Source organism: Strongylocentrotus purpuratus, unplaced genomic scaffold, assembly GCF_000002235.5.
Source record: "Strongylocentrotus purpuratus isolate Spur 01 unplaced genomic scaffold, Spur_5.0 spur5_contig_841, whole genome shotgun sequence".
Taxonomy (NCBI): domain Eukaryota; kingdom Metazoa; phylum Echinodermata; class Echinoidea; order Camarodonta; family Strongylocentrotidae; genus Strongylocentrotus; species Strongylocentrotus purpuratus.
Window position 1 is genome coordinate 568,662 of NW_022145548.1, and position 22,290 is coordinate 590,951.

At 35.6% G+C, this 22,290-nt stretch overlaps 1 long non-coding RNA gene across 1 annotated transcript; it reads left to right on the top strand.

Annotated features, from left to right (window-relative positions):
• The first annotated feature begins 5,776 nt into the window (after positions 1 to 5,776).
• On the top strand, positions 5,777 to 18,167 carry LOC100891626. Its single transcript, XR_004064673.1, has 4 exons — positions 5,777 to 6,245; positions 11,924 to 12,042; positions 15,590 to 15,666; positions 16,813 to 18,167. It is a non-coding gene; the product is annotated as a carbohydrate sulfotransferase 9 (long non-coding RNA).
• Positions 18,168 to 22,290: the final 4,123 nt, after the last annotated feature.

Consider the following 22,290-nt stretch of genomic DNA (forward strand, 5'->3'; position numbering starts at 1 on the left):
GGGAGTGGGAGAGATGTTTCAACAAAAATAAAGAACGTCGAAAGAAAGAGAGAACATAAAATGAAATATTTAAATATATCAGACAAATAAGAAGAAACATGACCACATTATCTCTTATTCATTCTACCTCCAATTTTTCAGACTGTTTTCAAAACAATATCATGTGTGTCGATCATAGTTCTATGAAGCTTGATGTCTCATGGTAATTTAAGCAATATAAGCAACAATTTTTGAATTTTTGCGACAATCGTTCGCCTTTGCTGCTCTTTAATACTATTATGACGTGCAGTAACAAATTTAACAGTTGATTCCACTTGGTTGATTCTATTGTTCGGGTTATTTGGCAGAACGAGATAGAAATTGACATTCTCATGGCTTACGACTTTGCGTTAGTAGTTGTTCATCGTCTCTACAATGCTATTTGAACAATATTTGGTGACAAAAGACGGAATTTCCATGTAGCTTCAAAAGCCATCAAATAACAAAAACATGGCAGATAAAAAGATCCTCAGTACTGGGTCTAATAATTTAAAGAACACTTAATTTGAACCCGGCCATATTCTCTCTCTCTCACTCGTTTGTCATTGCCTTCATTTTCCCTCGCTTACTTCATTCTTACCACGGAATATGTAATATATATGTGTAGGCCTCATTATGTTAATTAGGGTCAATGGTCAAATTGTCTCAATATATCTTCCATACATCCATAATGGTCAAGGCTAAACAGTAGAAACTTGACATATGGATAGATCATAATGGGAGAAGCATTTTATATAACAATATGACATCGTGAAAATGCATTCTTCATTATGTAAATCATGAGCATACGTATCACTTAATTCGTCAAAGTGACGAATTAAAGTCTAGTTATAATTATTATCATATCATTATTATCATCTGTATTATCAGCATAATCTACAATGGCAGTAGAGTAGTATAGTACATGTAGAGTTAGGCCTTATAGTAGAGGTATCATTCTGATCATTATTATTCTGATTATCTTTTGCAAAACGTCTAGACGATAAACTCATGACAATTGACAATTGTCATGAATCATTGTCTTTAAGTTTACCATTAAATGCATCTGGTTCGAGTTTTGCTCAGGTATTTGGTACTGGATGATTTAAAAGGTAGAAATTAACTTGTGTCCTATTCATTCTAGTCTTATTCATTTGCGTTATGTTTTATTCATTCAAGTTCTAATGTTTCTGACTGTTTTCAAGACATCATAGTTCTATGTAGCTTGATATCTCACGGTAATTTTGAGAGAAAAGCAATGCAAGCAATGATTTCTGAATTGTAGCGACAATTGCGTTCGCCTTTGCTGTTCTTCAATAATATTTGACAAGCAGTATTAATTAATTTTTCAATGACTCATGATAAATTCGTTTAACAATTGATTACCCTCTGTTGATTCTTTTGTTCGGATTTTTTTGCGGGGAAAATAGAAGTGAATGTATCATTATTCTTATTTGTTCATCGTCTCTACGATGCTCTTTGAATCAAAAACAGCTTTTAGTGTTAGGCTTCCTGAAAGAAATTTCAATTGTTGTTAAGATTTTTTTGCTTGCACTCTGTAGATTATGATGATGTGTTTGATCTTTTTTTCAATACAAGATCAAACACATGATGAAAATCTACTGGCTGCATGCCAATAAGTTCTTGACAACAATAACAAAACGTGAGCTAGTGCTATTCGGTTTGACGTACACATGGCAATCACATGGTAGATACAATTATGATCATCAGTACTGGGTCAAATAAATTAAAGAGAACTGAATTTGAACCCGGGCCATAGGATATCCCCTCTCGTTCTCTCTCCCTCTCTCTCCCTCTTCGTCGCCTTACTTTTCCCTCTTTTAACTCCCTGTGCATTTGTATGCCTCGATAATACAGAAAATAAACAATAAGATTCTCCCTCTTCCTAGTACATGTAGTAGGAGTAGTATTAGAAGCAGTATCACAATAATAATGACAACAATTATTATTATGGTTGGTGGTGTTACTAATGTTATTTTTGTAATTATCAGGTGGGCTGTATATCGTAAAGACCACCTTATAATTTCGTTATTGCCTTTGTTTATTTATTTATTTATTATCAGGTGGGCTGTAGATCGTACAGACCACCTTATAATTTAGTTAGATTTGCCTTTATTATCAGGTGGGCTGTATCTTATACAGACCACCTTATAATTTTGTTAAAATCGCCTTTATTATTCTTTATTGTTAGGTGGGCTGTATATCGCACAGACCACCTTATAATTTCGTTAGAATTGCCTTTATTATTTATTTATTCATCAGGTGGGATGTATATCGTACAGACCATCATATAATTTCGTTAGAATTACCTTTATTTATTTATCAGGTGGGCTGTATATCGTACAGACCACCTTATAATTTTGTTAGAATTGCCTTTATTTATTTATCAGGTGGGCTGTATCTAATACAGACCTCCTTATAATTTTGTTAAAATTGCCTTTATTATTAGGTGGGCTGTATTTAATACAGACCACCTTATAATTTTGTTAAAATTGCCTTTATTATCAGGTGGGCTGTATATCGTACAGACCACTTATAATTTCGTTAGAATTGCCTTTATTATTTATTTTACTTATTTCAAACCACTTTTTTGTAAGCACGATTACTTGAAAATGGCTCAATCAAATGCCTTCAAATTTGGCACACATATATGTATAGGCATTTATGTACAAAACACAATAACGTTTTCAACTATGACCTTCACTGATGACGTCATCTAGGCGCCATTTTGTAAATTTTTCTGAAAATCAACTCATGATCATATCTTCATAACCAAAGCCATTTTTGATTCATATTTTTCATGATCGAGGTCAATATTCGTCCGGTCAATTTCAGGTCAAAAAACGCGCGCGTGCGCGTACGTCCACGCGTCAGTGCGCGTGCAAAATATTAAAATGCTCAAAATAGTCTCAAAATAATTGTACATACGTTTTAGGCCATTTTAAGCATTTTATAAAAAAAATCTCGCACACGCGCATGCGCGCGTTTTTTTCGCGCGTTCTGGCATTTTGCAACAAAGAATCGCCAATTTTTCTTTGTCATCATATTTGGCACATTTTCCCAAGCATTTTGATACCTTGTTCACATATTTCTGACCATTAATAACGGAGTGAGCGTCCGTTTAAGATACACGTCCGTGCGAGCTCTTGTAATACATAGCATATATGGGAAAAAACATGCCTATACAAAATCTATTGTAACTCTTTAGGATGCAAGGTGACCCCAATTTTGTTTTCATATTTTGATAGATTATGAATTGGAGTAATGATTTCATGTCTCATGTGACCCTCAATTAACGCATGACATCTTCATAATGGCCTCTGAACTCAAAATTCCATATAATTTGCATATTATGACGTCAGCATATTTATGGAAAATTGATTGTATCTCTGTAAGTATTGATCGATTTTCTTCCAAATTTTCATATGTTCTAGCTGAGACAATTGTCTACAAATGCGGTTTCTATTATTTTTCATTTTGACAAAGGCATTATGGCGGATTTTTGCGATTAAAAGAGGCATATCAATTTTTCAAATTTTACGTGTATTCTCTATAGGACATGAGTTTTTCTCAAAACTGGATTCTACATTCCCGTCTTTCGCGAGCAATATCTCTGTCGTTTTAGCTTCGTTTACGCTGAACTTCGAGTATGTTGTAGCTGAGACAATGAGCTATCTCAAATGTGCCCTTTATTTTGTCTCAAATTTTAGTTCGACCAGTCCACCTATACTTGTTCCAAACAAGTATTACAAATTTAGTTATTCTTTCTTATTTCTAACAACTTTTTTGTAAGCACGATGGCTTGAAAATGGCTCAATCAAATGCCTTCAAATTTGGCACACATATGTATAGGCATATGTACAAAGCACAATAACGTTTTCAACATTGACCTTGACTGATGACGTCATCTAGGCGCCATTTTGTAAATTTTTTGGAAAATCAACTCATGATCATATCTTCATAACCAAAAGTTTTTTCTCATTCATATTTATCATGATTAAAGGTATTACAAAGTTTTGGTATGGGATCATGAATTTGGTTCAAATTAACATATTGGAAGCATATGCGTTCCTACAATATTCATTGATCGTTGTCGCCATTGAAATCGAGTCTAAAGTTATGAAATTATAAATAATAAACTCTTTATGTATATAGCTCCCTCTCAAGGTCAAGATTTTAATTTAGCTATGAAACAATGTTTCTTGACTAAAATCGACCGATTAGCTAATCCCATTTGGAAATTATATATCACAATTACATATTCTGATATTTTCATGGTCGCAGCTCCCATTGCACGGCCATAGGCGCTATTTTAACTTTGTCAAAATTTACCGGGAGCACCGGTAAACTTTTATATTCAATTTTTCTCGAAAACAGAAGTGTTTTAGGGGCTAATTTTTTTAGTGCTTATAATACATCCACAGGGGCATCCAAATATATCAAAATTGTAAATATTCACTATCCACCCAATTTTCAAAATTTCCCAAAACTTTGTATTACCTTTAAGGTCAATATCCATCCGGTCAATTTAAGGTAAAAAAAAATGCGCGCGTACGCGTACGTCCGCGCGTCAGCGCGCGCACAAAATTTTAAAAATGCTCAAAAAAACTCAAAATCATATAGCATACGTTTTAGGCCATTTACAGCATATTATAAAAAATCTCGCAAACGCGCATGCGCGCGCGTTTTCGCGCGTCCTGACATTTTGCAAAACAGAATCGCCAAATTTTCTTCGTCATCATATTTAGCACATTTTTTTCAAGCATTTTGATACCTTGTTCACCTTTTCCTGACCATTAATAACGGAGTGAGGGTCCGTTTAAGATACATGTCAGTGCGTGCGAGCTCTTGTAATACATAGCATATAAGGGAAAAAATCATGCCCATACAAAATCCATGATATGTTCTAGCTGGGACAATCTTCTACGAATGCAGCGTTCACAATTTTTCATTTTGACAAAAGCATCATGGCGTATTTTTTTCGATTAAAGGAGGAATATCAATTTTTCACTTTTTGCGTGTATTCTCTATGGGACATGACTTTTTTTCAAAACTGGACTCTACATTCCCGTCTTTCGCGAGCAATATCTCCGTCGTTTTAGCTTCGTTTACGCTGAACTTCGAGTATGTTGTAGCTGAGACAATAAGCTATCTTAAATTTGCCCTTTATTTTGTCTCAAATTTTAGTTAGACCAGCCCACCTATTCTTGTTCAAAACAAGTATTACAAATCTAGTTATTATTATTATCATCAACAATGTCACCGGAGCAAGTGTCGCTTCAGGCGGAGCAAATGTCGGCGGAGCAATTGTCGGCGGAGCAACTGTCGTTCGAGGAGCATTTGTCACCGGAGCAATTGTCGCGTTTTGCGGAGCAATTGTCGGCGGAGCAATTGTCGGCGGAGCAAATGTCGGCGGAGCAATTGTCGGCGGAGCAATTGTCGGCGGAGCAAATGTCGGCGGAGCAAATGTCGGCGGAGCATATGTTGGTGGAGCAAATGTCGGCGGAGCAATTGTCGGCGGAGCAAATGTCGCGGAGCCATTGTCGCGTTTTGCGGAGTAAATGTCGGCGGAGCAATCGTCGGCGGAGCATGTGTCGGGTTACCATTTAAAGCCAATATACTCTTGACGACTGCCCCCCCCCCCCCTTCCCAATTCGATTTGTGTAAAGTAAATTTGATAATAGAGAGAAAAGTGATGATAACGATAATGATAACAATGATGATAACGATTTTTTTTTTTTAAATCTGTTTCTGTCAGGACAATACAAATTATACATTTATTCCCATGGCCAATGGAGAGACTTTTCGCCCAGACCTGTCTCTTTAGGTGGCCATAATTATATAACCCTTGTCAATGTTTAGATCAAACAGAGGTTCAACTCACCCGATTTTGTTCTCGACAGAGTATTCATATATATTTTTACCCTAAAAATACAATTTCACACTTGACTGATTTGATATAAATGACAGAGATTATTGCCACGTACAAGAATCTGTAGACTCATTTCACAAAAACTTGCACTGTATTCGTTCAGGCATATAGAAGCGCTATAAACTGTAAGTCAACAGCAAGGCAGCGACGTGTACAAACCTCAATAAGCAATTGAATATTGGGCAAAAGGCGTTAAAAGTAGCAAGGATAAACGAAAAGAGAGTTATATTTATACGTTTTGGAAGGTGAATGTGATCATTTATCAGTGAATTGGGTAAGTACACTATCGTGCCACTATTTGTGCACACTTCTGTTCCAAACACTTAAACGTGTAGACAAGTTTCATATAGGTTGATCAAAATAATGTTAAATATACTTGATTACGTGGTGTTCTACTTTGGAGGTTGATATAGCATGCCTTCTCTTTGAGCATTTGACGTATACATGCTGTTAAAGTGACTCGGTAACATTGTTGAAGGTTGATGAAAAAAATTGCTTAATTTTTGTATAAAATGTTACTTATTATATTCCTTCTACTATACTAACCCTCTGACATGCAAAAAAAATTCCTGAACAAATTCTCAAACCACAAAGATATCTATAGTTTTCTTTGAAGGCGTCGATGTGAGGCACCCTCTAACAGTGAATAACAGTAAATTCTCCCAACCATTTTTGAATTTTCCCAACCGTTTTTCCGTGAGAAAAATACATAAAACAGGCTATAAAAATCTGTCAACACTTAACTGTCCTGGAATGAAATGTAGAGCCATTTTATTGCTTTGTGACGATTTACATTCACCTAAAATGTAATTAAATTGTCCTTGTCTTGATGCTGAAGAGGCTTTGACAAGTAGCAGAATAGAAGTAGAATAATATAGTTGGGAGAATTAAGGAATCGATCAGATCAGTTTTTCCCAATTTATACCATGAATAATGATCCGTTTTCACTCAAACTTTCAGATTATCTTTAATTGTACATCTAGCATTGACGTCACTACCTTAGTACCGCTATCTTTCATCTGAACAATGTTACAAAGTCCCTTTAATCTATTGACAAAGCTGAAACAAAAAGTGTTCATGGTCCATTGAAATGTCAATTTGTGCAGTTTAATATAGGTTATGTTGATGATCAACTGTAATTTATTATGTAGGGTTTATTTATTTTTGGGAAGTAAAATAACCATTTCAGGTTTTTATTTTTTCATAATGATATAAACATATTCACATTTTCAGCATTTGCCTCCATTTCTGGAGGGATATACATGGTTTTATAATATTTTCTTCTATCTGTAAACGATAATTTAATAGGTAAATCAAAATATGAAGAAGTCTCTCTTTTGGTCTTTTCTTTTTAAGTTCTTTTCCAACAAAGCTTTTGTATATAGTAAAAAGTGCATAATTCAAAATAATATCAACACTTTTTTCCTTCTTTGAATTAAAATCAATACCAAACAATACATGACATGGTTTCAAATTAAAATTAGACATGAAATATTTCTTTATATCCCTTTAAACTTCACTCCAAAACTTAATGACTTCGTTACAAATAAAGGAACATGTGCATAAAATCACCTGTTTGATTACAATATAATAAAATTGCTCAGTGGCATTTACCTTCCATTTAAACAAATTATATGGTACTGCATTTTCGGTTTAACTTAATAAAATTTGGATTGGACTTTAAAAGATTATTATTATTATGAATTTGAAATTTAAATTAATTAGTAAGCTGTCTTTTATACCTTTTAACTTAAATAACCAATTCAGGTACATATTCAATTTCCAAAGTATTACGGCAAAATTCCTCTGCTCTAGATTCTTCGATTTTAGTTTTAATCAACTCATGATATATTCTTTTAACTGTCAACTGTCTAACTGAAATCATATCCTCAACCAATTTTATATCATTATATACAAACGCTGTGGATCTAAATGTTATATACTCTCTATGTTCTACATTCATATCTGCAAGTACGAACACATATGTTAAATAATTGTCTCGCACTGCCTCACGGTTATATTGGGAGCATGTGATTGTATTCGATGAAGGCTTGCAGAGCAATTCTTGGACTATAATTATCTTTTCTACGCCCAGCTTTAAACCTTAATTCTCTTCGGGTGCTTAATCAATTGTGCGTTATGTTTAATGTTGGTTAAACTTCATGCGTCATGTTGTGGTGTGCACAGTACAAGCTTCTTATATACGTATCTTACATAATTAAGTTTTGTTTAGTAGTATTTTAGTGTATTTTGTATACTTTTTTAAAAACTTTTGTTTTTTGTTTTCGTTTTTTTGTTTTGTTGAAATGGTACAACAATTTCCATGCGTTCGCTGTAGTAAATGTGTTAAAGCAAATCAGAAAGCACTTCTCTGTACTTCTTGCCGAAACTGGGTACACATATCATGTTCAGAAATCTCTGTAAAGAGTTACGATGACCCTAACGAGCATTTTGTAAATTTGGAGTGTTCAAGAAGTCTTTTAAACCATCTTCCAAATTATATTGTGAATAATTCAGAGTCCGACGTCGACAATTCTAATAACATAGATCCCTCATGTAAATCTGGTGAGAACATATCTTTAAAATATGATCAACTTTCTAGTAAAGGGATTAAATTTGTCCACCTGAATATTGTAAGTCTTTTGAAATATCATGAAGAAATCAAGCAAATCATGTTTGAAAATGAAATACAAGTTCTTGCTCTGAATGAGACTAGATTAGACAGCTCTATTGCAGACAGTGAAATGTACACTGTTGGTCATAATGGTGGAATATTTATTTTTACCCCAGTTTAGGGAAGGATTTTTAAAAATTATTTATTTCTAATAGATCTAGATAATGGCATACATTCTCAGATTTTATTGAATATTAATTTGCGAGTGTTTGTTTTGCGTGACTGCTTAATCATATGTGTGCTACTATGCTAATCAGCTAAGGGACCTACGTCCTTAAGTCATAATTGACAGTAATGAGGATTAATGCCTCACAAAAAGGCACTAATATATAGCTGATCGACACGATTTTTATCCTGGGGCCTCACAGTAACGAGGCAATTGCTTAGCCTCTGTATCATGACTGTACGCAGTGTTTGCTAGGGTACGCGGCCCCTTCCACAAATCCCCCAAAAGGAAGAAAATGCAATAAATTGTCCAAAATTTATTGCATTTTCCCCCGGCCCCCAACAGGAAAAATTCCTCTGTAGGGCCATGCGTTATGGTTCAAGGCATGGCCACACAGAGGAATTTTTCTGTTGGGGGCCGGGGGAAAATGCAATAAATTTTTGACAATTTATTGCATTTTCTTCGTTTTGGGGAATTTGTGGAAGAGGCCGCGTACCCTAGCAAACACTGCGTACAGTCATGATTCAAGGGCTAAGCAATGGCCTCGTTACTGTGAGGCCCCAGGATAAAAATCGTGTCGATCAGCTATATTAGTGCCCTTTTGTGAGGCATTAATCCTCATTACTGTCAATTATGATTTAAGGACGTAAGTTCCCTAGCTGATTAGCATAATAGCACACATATGATTTAGCAGTCACGCAAAACAAACACTCGCAAATTAATATTCAATAAAATCTGAGAATGTATGCCATTATCTAGATCTATTAGAAATAAATAATTTTTAAAATCCTTCCCTAAACTGGGGTAAAAATAAATATTCCACCATTATGACCAACAGTGTACATACCCCATTACTCATTACTTCGTAAAGATAGGGATAGAAATGGGGGTGGAGTGGCCATTTATGTCCATGAGTCTATTCATATCAACTTAGTCATGATTCTCTTGAACGTTTAGAAGCATTGTGCATAAAAGTTTGTTTGAAGAACACGAAGCCAATTATTTTTGTAAACTGGTATAGACCACCAAATTCAAAAGTCGAGGTCTTTAATCACTATGAGGACTTTTTGGTTTTTGCAAATGGTCTCAATGGGCAACTCATTATTATGGGTGACATTAACTGTGATATCACGAAAAAACCTTTTGAAGGATATACGTAAGTCTATAATCAAATAAATTATATATATTGTTTGAAACAGGTAAATGATACATTGTATACAAGAGTAACCGATAGATCCTGCATACTTGTTTACCATATGTTAACGGATTATCCCGATAAGGTGGAATCGTTTGGTGTTATTAAAAATGGTATGAGTGACCATTATATCAGTTACTTGGTGTGGAAATGTAAACATACTTCCCAAAGTGAAACATTTGTATCGTTCAGAAAGTCGAGAAATGTAGATTTAGAAGCTTTCAGGTCTGATTTGCGTGATCAAAACTGGAAGAAAGTAAAAGAGTTTAGTGATATAAATGATGCAGTTAGTGAATGGGAAAAGTTGCTGTTGGAAGTAGTTAACAAGCATATGCCATTAAAGACAAGACGAGTAACAAAAAACCCTCCCCATGGATGAATAGTGAAATACTTACTTTAATGAAACAAAGAAAAACTGAAAGCCAAGAAGAGAAACAGTGATGACTTATGGAAACTGTATAAACGCATGCAAAATAAAGTTACCACCGAGATAAGAAAATCCAAACGTAAACACATATGTGATAAACTGTCTGAAGTCACCAATAGAAATGAATCTTGGACAACACTCAAAAGTTTAATGGGTAATTGTAATTCTTCTAACAGCACTTTTCCAAAGAAAATTCAAGTGTAATAGCGAATGAGTTTAATAACCACTTTGCAGATATAGCGACAAATGTATGCACAAATAACACAAGGGCTAATAACCGGCTTTATTCCCATGGTGAAAAGGTTTCTGACAGAAAATTTAAATTTTTTAATGTTTCTCAATCTTATGTCTTGAAACAAGTAATGTCAATGAAAACAAAAAAGTCCGTCGGGTTAGACGAAATTTCTATGTATATTCTTAAAGAGTCAATATCTGAAATGATTGAATCTTTTACGTTTTTAATCAACAAATCTTTATGGGAAGGGGTTGTGCCTGACAAATGGAAAGTCGCAAAAGTAATACCAATACACAAAAAAGGAGATAAACTTGATTTCAATAATTATAGGCCGATCTCACTGTTGCCTTGCGCCTTTAAAGTTATGGAAAGAGTCGTTCAGTGACAATTGCTGGATTATTTAAAGTGTCAACACTCCACCGTGACAGCACTAGCCGCAGTCACAGATGATTGGTTTTACTCTATCGATAAAGGTAATTACATTGGAACAATTTTTGTAGACTTGCAAAAAGCATTTGATATGGTTAATCACCTAATCCTTGTATCTAAACTTGAATCTATGGGTGAAATTGGTGTAGAATTACAGTGGTTCAAACACTATTCATCAAACAGAAGAACAAGAACTTCGGTAAATAATGTCCTTTCTGATGAAAGATTAACTACGAAAGGTGTGCCGCAGACTATAATCACCTTGTTGTTGTACCTCTTTATGTATGTTTATATGATGTTTGTTTTGTTTGTTTGTTTGTTTATTTGTTTCTTTGTTTGTTTGTTTTTTGTTTTTTGTTTTTTCCTTTAAGTATTTGTATTAAGTTTTCGACTGATACTTTGTAATTATTTATTTAGTTAATTTGTAATATTATGTATATTTTGTATATTGTACACTGGCCCCATGGAAGACCAGCAGCAACAATTATAGTTGCAGCTGAATATGGGCAACCAGCCGTATATTTGTATCTGATTTTTTTATTATACGGAAATAAAAACAACAACAACAACATTCCCAAGTAAGAAGAAGAGGACGAAGAAGAAGAAGAATGGAAACATTAATAGCACCCACACCACGGTTACAGCATGCCTACCCTTCCTACCAGTTCCCATTTTTATTTAACACCTGGGAGGAAGAGAGCCAAATGAAATACAATGTCTTACTACAGATCTAGAGTACATAGATGTACTTTAGGCCACTTAAGAACAATAATAAGTTTCATGTGCCCCCCTCTATTTCTCTTTCTTTCTGTCTCTCCATTTCTAGTTGACATTGCGGTACAATGGGAGTAAGTAGGGAGTATCTGATCTTCAGTGTAGCGACGATTGCTTCCGCTACCTTTGTGATTCTTACCATATATTCGGGAATGGAAAAACATGAAAAAGGTAGATATTATGTCTATTTTTCTCTTTTAATCATAATTTTGATTTTATTTAAAGGAGAGGGGGCTTGGGTAATACCTCAGTCACATCTCCAGACCGACTCAACACTGATCTATGTTGGCCTTTATGGATAATGTAATGCTTTTTTTTTCGGGCTGTTACCGGTCTGATGTCGGTCTCAGTGGTATGACTAGGGTAGATCAGGCCCCCTCTTAAATTTTTAAAAATGCGATTTATTCTAATTAATCGCAAGTCCGCCAATCAATCGCAAGTTGGCAGTCTCTCATCTCGTATGTGCATAGTTGCTATTGATGTCAATCGCAAATACGATTAATCGCAACTGTTCATAAGACAGGGCCTAAATAGAAGCCCCTACTACATAGTCAACACGTCCCTATGTCCACGAAGTGACGGATGAGCGCGCAATTAAAAGAAAGTTAGTTTCGAATAAATCGCTTTTTGAAACCATAATCTCAACCTCTTTATTGTATCAAGGGCAAATAAAATAATTTTATATCCTGGGATAGAACATATCTCAATATTTAGTTCTGTGTTTAATTATTTCCATATTTTCTTATACAGTGCGTCCCAGAAAAAACGAAACCGAAAAGTATCGATGTTTTATCATAACTTAATCACAACCATAATTAATGAATGATACATAATTATTTGGAAAGCTTAGAGTCTCCTCTTTCAGTTGATGCTACTCCGATGATGCATATTTCACGCATGAGGGATTAAAAGCAATTTGATGGAAGGAAACTAAAAAGACATTTGGCGGGCGGTATCTGAATTTCGAAGTAAAATTCACATTTCTAGAAAGTTGAGTTTCTGCCCTTTCATATGACACCTCAATCAGGAAAAATGAGCGAGGAATAACAAAGTTCTGTTTCTTTAAATTAGCCCTTACATTTTCATAATTTTAACAAACGAATTCGTTTTCACTGGGTGCCTGCCGTAGCAAAAAGCAGATTTGACAAAAGACTTAACTCCGTTTCGTTGACAATCAGCCATGCAAGAAGACTTTCGTCTACGGCTGATTGTCAACGAAACGGAGTTAAGTCTTTTGTTAATTTCGTTTATTGATACGGCAGGCAGCCAGTGAAAACGAATTCGTTTAATAAAATTATGGAAATGCAAGCACTTCTTTAAACAAACAGAACTTTGTCATTCGTCGCTCATTTTTTTTCAATTATAGTTGTGATTAAGTTAAAGGTATTACACAGTTTTGGTAAATTTTGAAAATTGGCTGGATAGTGATTCTTTACAATTTTTATATATTTGGATGCCCCTATGGATGTATTATACGCACTAAAAATTTAAGCCCCTAAAACTCTACTGCTTTCGAGAAAAATTGAATATAAACATTTACCGGTGCTCCCGGTAAATGTTGATAAATTTGAAATAGCGCCTACGGCCAGACGATGGTAGCTGCGACCATAAAAATCTCAGAATATGCAGATCTGGGCCCCGTCTTACAAAGAGTTGATATCAATCGTAAGTTATTTGCGATTGATATCAATCGTAACTATGTACATAAGAGATAGGAGACTGCAAACTTGCGATTGATTGGAGGACTTACGATTGATTTGGATCGATCGTAACTCTTTGTAAGACGGGGCCCTGATATATATATTCCAAACAGTAATAGCAAATCGGTCGATTTTATTCAAATCACATTGTTTTATAGGTTGGTTGGTTGGTTCTTCGTTTAGATGGCGCTCTTCAATCTCAAAGATTATTTGCGCCAGTCAATTTCGTGTATAGCTTTGGCGTGGGCTTCGGAAATCAAGCCCACGAGCGACTTTCCTTGGTGAAATGAAATTAATAGTGATATGGTTTTATAAAAAAAAATTAAAAAAAAATTAAAAAAAAAAGGTGCAATATTAAAATTGCATAAAATGCACATAAAAGGCGAGATGGGAGTTAGTTGCAATTGTTCATGGAAAAACCGCAAATACTTCATTTTATATATTATTACAGGATCGACATAAGTTAAGGGGATCCCTGATAGCTTTAAAAGCTATCTAAAACGATTAGTATCGTATATGTAACCCAATAATTCACGAGTAAAAATTGGGTTAGACATCAATAATTGTTTCAGATTGGGGTTGTTTAATTTAATCCTTTCTTTATAGCTAAATTATAGCTAAATTAATATGTTGACCTTGAGAGGGCGCTATACAACATAAATAGTTTATTATTTACAATTTCATCACTTTAGACTCGATTTCAACCGCGACAACGATCAATGAATATTGTAGGATTGCATAATGCTTCCAATATGTTTATTTGAACCAAATTCATTACCCCATACCAAAACTTTGTATTACCTTTAAGTTATGATAGAACATCGATAGAAGACGACTCACATTACCATTCTCGACTTCTTAATCCTTGTCTGAATTCAGTCCCCCCCCCCCCCCCTCCCCCTGCCTCCTCCTGGGCGAAGCGCGGAAGCTTTGACGTATTATTAGACAAAGACGATTCGCTGTACCCCAGTTCCTCTCTCTCTCTCTTTTTTTTGGCCGGCGTTTTTTTGGGGGGCGACCGCCCCCACCGCCCCCCTGGCTACGCGCCTGTTAGGAAGATAACGTTACCACTATTAGACTACGGCAATGTATTATAAGAATGAAGGGCCACCACCAACCCTAGCAGAATTGTTATAACTTTCTTCTGTCCTTCAATCAGAGCGATAATCCTTCCGTCTGTGGACCACGCTGTTGAGGTTTTTTCATAGGCGATGTTGGCTGTTTTATTGGCATTTTCGTGTTGGTTTTATTATACGCACAACCAGCCGGCCCATGTATTGTCATTTTTAATTAAATAATTAATTAACGGTCACCGTATTTTGTTTAAAGTGGAGCTGAATTGGTATGATTATTTTGGGGTCTAAAGTTACCTTCATAGCAATTTTAGGTTCTAAAAGGGCATTAGAAATGTCATAGATAAGAATAAGAGCGTTAACCATGCACTTTGAAGGCATTTGCGGTCTGAAAACAGAACTCAACTATCCCTTTAAGTGATGCACAGATAAAATAACCCGGAACTGCGAGATAGAGTACATTTTCCTCTTTCTGTAGCTGCTTTATTATTCCCCTGTTTGAACTTTTACATAGCTTGGCTACATCGTTTAGATTAGTTTTATTTTGTTTCCTATTTCATCATATATATATATATATATATATAATAATAACAAATTCAATTTGGATAATCCTTCGTCACCCTCATTTTACAAATAATAATTAAAACGAGGGGGATTTTTCATTAGTGATCAAAATACTTTGAACAGCTGAATGAAGGATTAAACTTTCTGCCAAAGTAATGGGATTATTTAGAAAATTAGTAATAACAAATGTGGATATGTTGCCTTGCATTCCTCCGCCATTCTACACGCGAAATTAACACTAGAGTTTTGGTGTAGCTCATAGACCAAAATGATAATTAGAGTGTCTAAATCATTTAGAGATTGTGCGAGTTTTCTCATATTGGCTAGATGTAAAAAGTGATTTTAAAAAAACACGTATTTATTTTCTTTAACCATGTACAGATCGAGTTTTACAACCAAGAATCACAATGTCACAACGGTCCAACGATCACTTTCTGCAGAACTGTCCGGCAACCCAGGTATAAGAATGCTCAGGAGCAGGCGCGTACGCAGGGGTGGGGGTGTTTTGGGAGTTGAACCCCACCTCAATTTTTGTTATGTATGTGTTTTTTAGAACCCCCCCCCCCTTCAAAAAAAAAAAATGAATACATTTTTTGTGGGTGCTAAAGGGTGACAAAAAAAACTGAGCTTAACCCCCCCCCCCCCCCCTACAAAACGAAATATCGGTAGGCATAATTTTCCAATTCCCCCTCCCTTATTCAGCGGCTGGCTGAGTCCTTCGAAATTTTCGGCGCGATTTTCAAATTTTAAAAGCCCCTCCTCAAAAAAATCCGGCGTACGTTACTGCTTAGAATTATGACAAGGCCACCCAAAGATAGGTCAAGCCGGGGCAAGTGGGTGAGGGGGATAGGGTGCTGCAGTCCACGAGAATTATAACAACATTTAATCATCACACTGTGGGCACCAAGATGACGTTTTTTCCTTTCTATTTTCATTAGTGGTAGAATTTAAGATGCGTGAAGTATTTATCATCAGGTCATCACTTTCTAGTCTTTAATTTCTTCCCGTAATAAACATCACGGCTCTTATATGTTCTTTCACGTGAATCTAGATCGAATTGAAGCTAGATCTACATTATTAAGACTGATCGCGCCAACAATCTGAAAGTAAGAATGAAGGATTATAAAGAAGCAATGTACCTAGTCGTGTGTATTCTCTCAAAGTTGGGAATTCTTTCCTTCTCATTCTTTATTTCCCTCTCTCTCTCTTTCTCCCACAAACATGTATACTGCACACACGCACGCATTCTCTCTTTCTCTCCCATCACCGCTCTCTGTCTTACTCTTTTGCCCCTCTTTTTCTCTCTCTATATAAATATTTTAATTCCTCCACCCCCCACCTCCCTCCCCCATTCCCCTTCTCTCTCTTGTTTGTCTCTCGCTCTCTCTCTCTATCTCTCTTTCTCTCTATCACACTAACGCACACACACATACACACACTCGTACACACATAATCTCTCCCTCTCTCTCTCTCTCTCTCTCTCTCTATCTCTGTCTACCCTACTCTCATTTCCCCGTCCATAATGCTTTCTCAATTCTAATGTGTTCTTTTTTTCTTGTATCTTTTCCATGTCGTATACAACACGGACTTGTGGACCGCTACAGGCTTTGCGTCGACACACCCAACGTCATGGTTGTTCCTCCCTCGGCTTCTGTGACAAAGAAACCTACAAGCTGAACAAAATAATTACAAATCCGAGCTACCTTCGGAATATCTACGTCTCCGAAAGATACCGAACCATCATCTGTCTCATTCCGAAAGCAACCAGCATGAACTGGGTGAGAACTCTAATGATACTAGAGGGCGCGATCAACTCGACGAATGGCTTGGCGCCGCAAGAAATAGTACATGCAGCCAAGAAGCATCTCCGCGTGCTAGGCCAGTATAAACTTGACAAGAGGCTTGGTATATTACGGAATTACTCGTCGGCGATCTTCGTGCGCAATCCGTATTCCCGTCTTCTGTCCGCTTTCCGTGACAGACTGGAGAAGTACCCCAATCGGAATCTGTCACATCGTAAATGGTTTAACAAAAATATCTATTTGAAGTTCGGGAACCATTCTCCCGCAGAGATGCCGGATCGGTCGATGCCAAGCGAGAAATACAACGTCACTTTCAAAGAATTCGTGGACTTTTACCTGAGTGTAAAAAAAACTCAGGACGTGCACTGGCGAGAACAATACAAAGTCTGCCCACCATGTTTCGATTACGATTATATCGGCAACGTCGAAACGTACGCAGACGATTTTAAGCAAACCGTTCAGATATTTGATGCCACTTCGAAAGTGCCACTTGTGAAAGCGCCACATGCGACCAATAGTTCTGAGGATGGCGTCTTGCGGAGGTATTATGGAACACTGTCGGATCTTCAAATGAAGAAGCTTGAAAAGCTGTTGAGTTCGGATATGAAATTGTTCGGTTATTCGATTCCTCGAGCAATTCAAAGAAATTCATTTTAAGCCTCGTTCACATGCACAAAACGCGGCAAAACCGCGGCAGAATTTTAACCACGTTAATGATGACGTAGAGTAATGCACTTCACGTTGCTGTATCTTATGACACAGCTAGAGCTCGGTCAATACGCGCAGGATCTTCGTGGCACACAGTTTAATTAATTTAAATTTAAATTTAATCGTATTTCGTTTCCAGTGGTTCACCGCGGCATATCTGAACAAGCCTTCAATGTCAGTGTTGATACCTTCCAATTAAAGTATCATTACACATGTTAAGCATGATGTATTACTCCATATCCTTAAAAAAATATTTTAAACAAATCATAGATATATAATAATGGTATAAGGGACATTATAGATGCTATGTTATTGGACCTAATTATGTTCATGACCAATGATTAGATAAGAAAGTCTAGATCAAACGGAAATATATATGTTTGCCAAAAAAAAAAAAAAAAAAATCGAAATTGTATTGTCGAAAAATACATGTCAATATAACGAGTACAAAAAAAAAGCAATTGTATTTCCCCTTTTCTTCATTATTATGGCTATCGCTGTTACACATGTTTTTCCTTTCAAAAAGTATATACAACATTATGCTATTAAAGCTCCGGAGTCTTATCTCAAAGGAGAATGACAGCCCACGAGACCGCCACAGCCGGTCTCGTTTTAAGGAAGGTTAAGGTTTGGGATCAGGTATAGTAATGGGTCTACGATTGAAGCTAGAAATTCGAGCTCACTTTGATCCATCAGATCTCCGCGTCGGATTTGGTCGTTAGGTTCACTTTCGTTAAAACATACCCCTATATTCACGAAAGGTCTGGTAAATTGAGAGCAAATAATCAAAACGATTCTAAAGATGATTCTTTTATTAGATGTCACTCTAAATGTACATTTGTGAAAACATGCCGATACACCCAGAAAATGACGAAGTACCGATCGCTCGCCTTTTTTAACGAAATCCTATGATCATTTATCGCGTCTCGCGGTGAACGAAATATTGTGACGAGAATAAACGAAGACAGCAGTATGGTCAGCTTTCAAACGTGTGCGCTATCAGCCATCAAATCGGAAATATCGTCAATCAAATTTACTGCTATGTTTAAACATATCAATGATAAAAATATGTCGTCAATTTGTCACGAATTATCATCTAATTAAATGACCAAGATGAAAAGGTTCGCAGTTTGTGATTCAAGAGTAACCCACTGTCGCTCAGAAGATGTGTCAAATATTCTGATACGATAGTGGTACTACTCCACATCCCCGAGATTTAAATGAACTGAGAAGAGAAATAAATATAACTTGCATTGTGATCTTTAATATTCATTTGAGTTTAATTGAATTGAATTGAATTTATTATTCTTCTGCAAGATTAAATTAACAATTCAGCAATATAACATATTTACTACACACATTTATCTACTGCTTTGTCCTTTTTATTTATGTGGTAATGTAGAAATTTCTTTATTTGATTGTTAACCAAAGTATTTAGAGATACCATACGTGTGAAAGTTTTAAACATGTAGTCAGGGACCGCATCACTAAAAAGGTCTTGTTGGGACTAGGATACATTCACTGAGTTCATGTAGTTTTCTCCAATTTTAATACTTGTTTACTTTTTATATCATGAATCAGACGCCGAATATGTTTTAATTGTATGTTGGAAAATACTTTTTATTTTCAGGTAAATTCTATGTACATTATAGTTAGTAAGACGAGAAGTGGATGAATATGTAAGACCTTGGTCAAGAGAGAGGGTGGATAATGAGAGATGATAATGCTGAAGGTGTCAGTAAGAGGAAGGTCAGGAGGTTCCGAGTTTAGGAGAGAATTGTAGTGAATCTACTGTAATTTCGAGGAATGTACAATTAAAATCACATGTGATTAAAGATAAACTTTAGTACTGGTATTAATGCGATTGCATTGTGAAAGAAAAGGTGTGGAAAGGATCAGAAACAGTTGATCGTGTAGCATGTAAGTATTGGTGTGCACTGCAAGGTTCTGGAGTCATCAAAATCAAAATAAATTTGACCGAGTCTTGGTAAAGTAACAAGCACTGTACACAGAAAGCTGTATGTGGGACAACACACATGGTGTCGGGGCTAGTACTACCTTAATTTCCTTGTCTTTCTATGCTCATTACTCAGCCAGTAAACATTTTCTTTCAAAATTGTTTGGCGCATGTCATTTATTTGTAATCTTGAACATTCAGTGTAAGTTTCGTTTGATTCTGTGAGATTTTTTTTTTTTTTTTTTTTTTTAAACCAAAACTGGAGTTTATCTTTAAGTATTAACTTTGAAATTGGGAAGTTCCTATAGCCATGAGTGTATTATATAAATGTATGAAGATTGAAAGTTTTCTACACTTTGTGGCCCGAATTCACAAAGGAGGTTTGTCGACAAACCTCCTTTTGTTTTTTACAAACCAGGTTTGTAAAAAAACGCGTCAAAACGCGTCATATGACGTACATAAACCTCGGTTTGTCGACAAACCTCCTTGGTGAATTCGGGCCTGAGTGGCTAACGGTGATAATGTATAGTTCGACTATCGCACACTTGCTGCACACAGACAATGGGTTTTGCTCCGTGAGTGTGAGTTTGCTCACGCATGTATAAAAAGTTTTACTCTTTAAATAGACAATTGAGTTATGTTTAATGAGATGTATATAGCAGTAGAATAATTAAAGGAATTATGTAACAATATGAGAGGTATTTGTCATAATATTAAGTGATTATAGTACATGTAATTGAGTGTGAGATGTTATAAAGTGATTTAGTAATAGCCTACAGGGTGCACAGTGAAGCACATTATTGAATGTTGCTCGGCATGGTTTTGTTTCGTTGTTTATTTAGTGGATGGTGACTAGTCTAGGTGTCAGACCTTACTTGGTCAGAACCAGTTCATGAGTATACATCAAATTATATGGTTTTGATATTTACAACTATGTAATACAATAATATCATCAATAGAGATATGTTTTGGGTTGGGTTATATAGTAGAGGATGGATTAGTGCAGGTAGCATTGGCCAAATGACCATACTAAATGATTGATATGTATGTCTTAAATCTCTAGGGGGTCTGCAGTATTAGAGACCTGTGTTCACTAGCAATTGGCAGCACCTTAATTATTGAGTAGTTGAGCTGGATCACAGCCGAGGATACTCCAGGTATGAGTTAGTCTTTTATGTGAATATGTTGTTAAAAGACAAAGGTTATATTGGTAGTTTTGTTTTATGTAAGCAAAAGCTTAAGTAGCTAATTATCATCTGTATATGAATGTCAATAGACCCATGTAGTATTTAATTATTTTGTATGGTTACTCACGATACTAGGAGTATGAGTCATCGCTAGTAGTCACATTATTATTCTTTCCATTGTGGATTCATTAATTACCCTTGTTGAAGATGCAAATTGTCGTTCTGTGATTAAATTATAGGGGAAGATGTATTCTATAGTAGTCGTAGTTATAAGAGAAGTATATCCGGAATATCGATTATGTCACTTACTAACTATACACTGTATGATGGTTCTTCATAATAATCACATTATCAGTTATTCAAGTTCAGGATACATTGTAATAATTGAGTATTTTATCTGAAACGACTTTAAAGACTTGTGTTTCTGTGGAAACACACAATACATTTTAGTTGTTGTTCATTGTAGTTACAGTTATATTGCCGAAATTAGTACCTGCAAACAATAAGGATAATTGTATTTTGTTTCAAAGAGTTCACATAGTTCCAGAAGAGTGACTGTATAGAATGGCAAGGTGTGAGACTATGTCTAACAGTGGTTGTTGTTCAGTTTAAACCTTAGTTGGGTGAGTCAGTCAGAATGGCCAAGTTATGTTGATTGTTTGTTTTAAGGAATAAACAGTTGGATTCATTTAATTGGATTGATGTTAACGAATAGTGATAGAAGAGTCATATGTTCATGTGTTTCTATAATAAGATAACAGACTTTTAAAGGATTAAAACAGTTGGATTCATTTAATTGGATTGATGTTAACAAATAGTGATACAAGAGTCATATGTTCATATGTGTTTCTATAATAAGATAACAGATGATGATGTACATGTATATTATAATCAGTGATCTAATATTGATGCATCGCCTTGAAGTGCTTGAAGATGACCGTGGCCTCTGCCGAGTTAACAAAATAAAAAAACAACCCATGCAACTGCATTGTATTCAATGTTAAATAAGAGATAAGTGAAGTGATTAAAAGTGAGCATGGCTGAATTAATTTTGATTGAAAATAACAAAACATATTTAGTGAAATATTTCGTGCTGAGAAGTGCTTGGTGGAACAAAAAGAGACTAATACCGTGATATTAATTGTGTGTTGGTTTAAGTTACGGGTGTTAATAATAAATGTATGCAGGGTCCATTCCTGTTGACAAACTAAGACAGAACAATTCAGGACATAACAAATTAGATAATTTAAATTTCTATGTAAGGTCTAGTAAACTCGAAACTGAAAGAACAGATTATTAAACAAGTCTCCTCATTTAACTACTTCGGCAGCATGATCACCGAGGATGCCAGATGTGAGACAGAGATCAAGAGAAGGATAGCTCTCGCTAAATTTACATTTTCAAAGCTAGGCAAAATTCTGACAAATC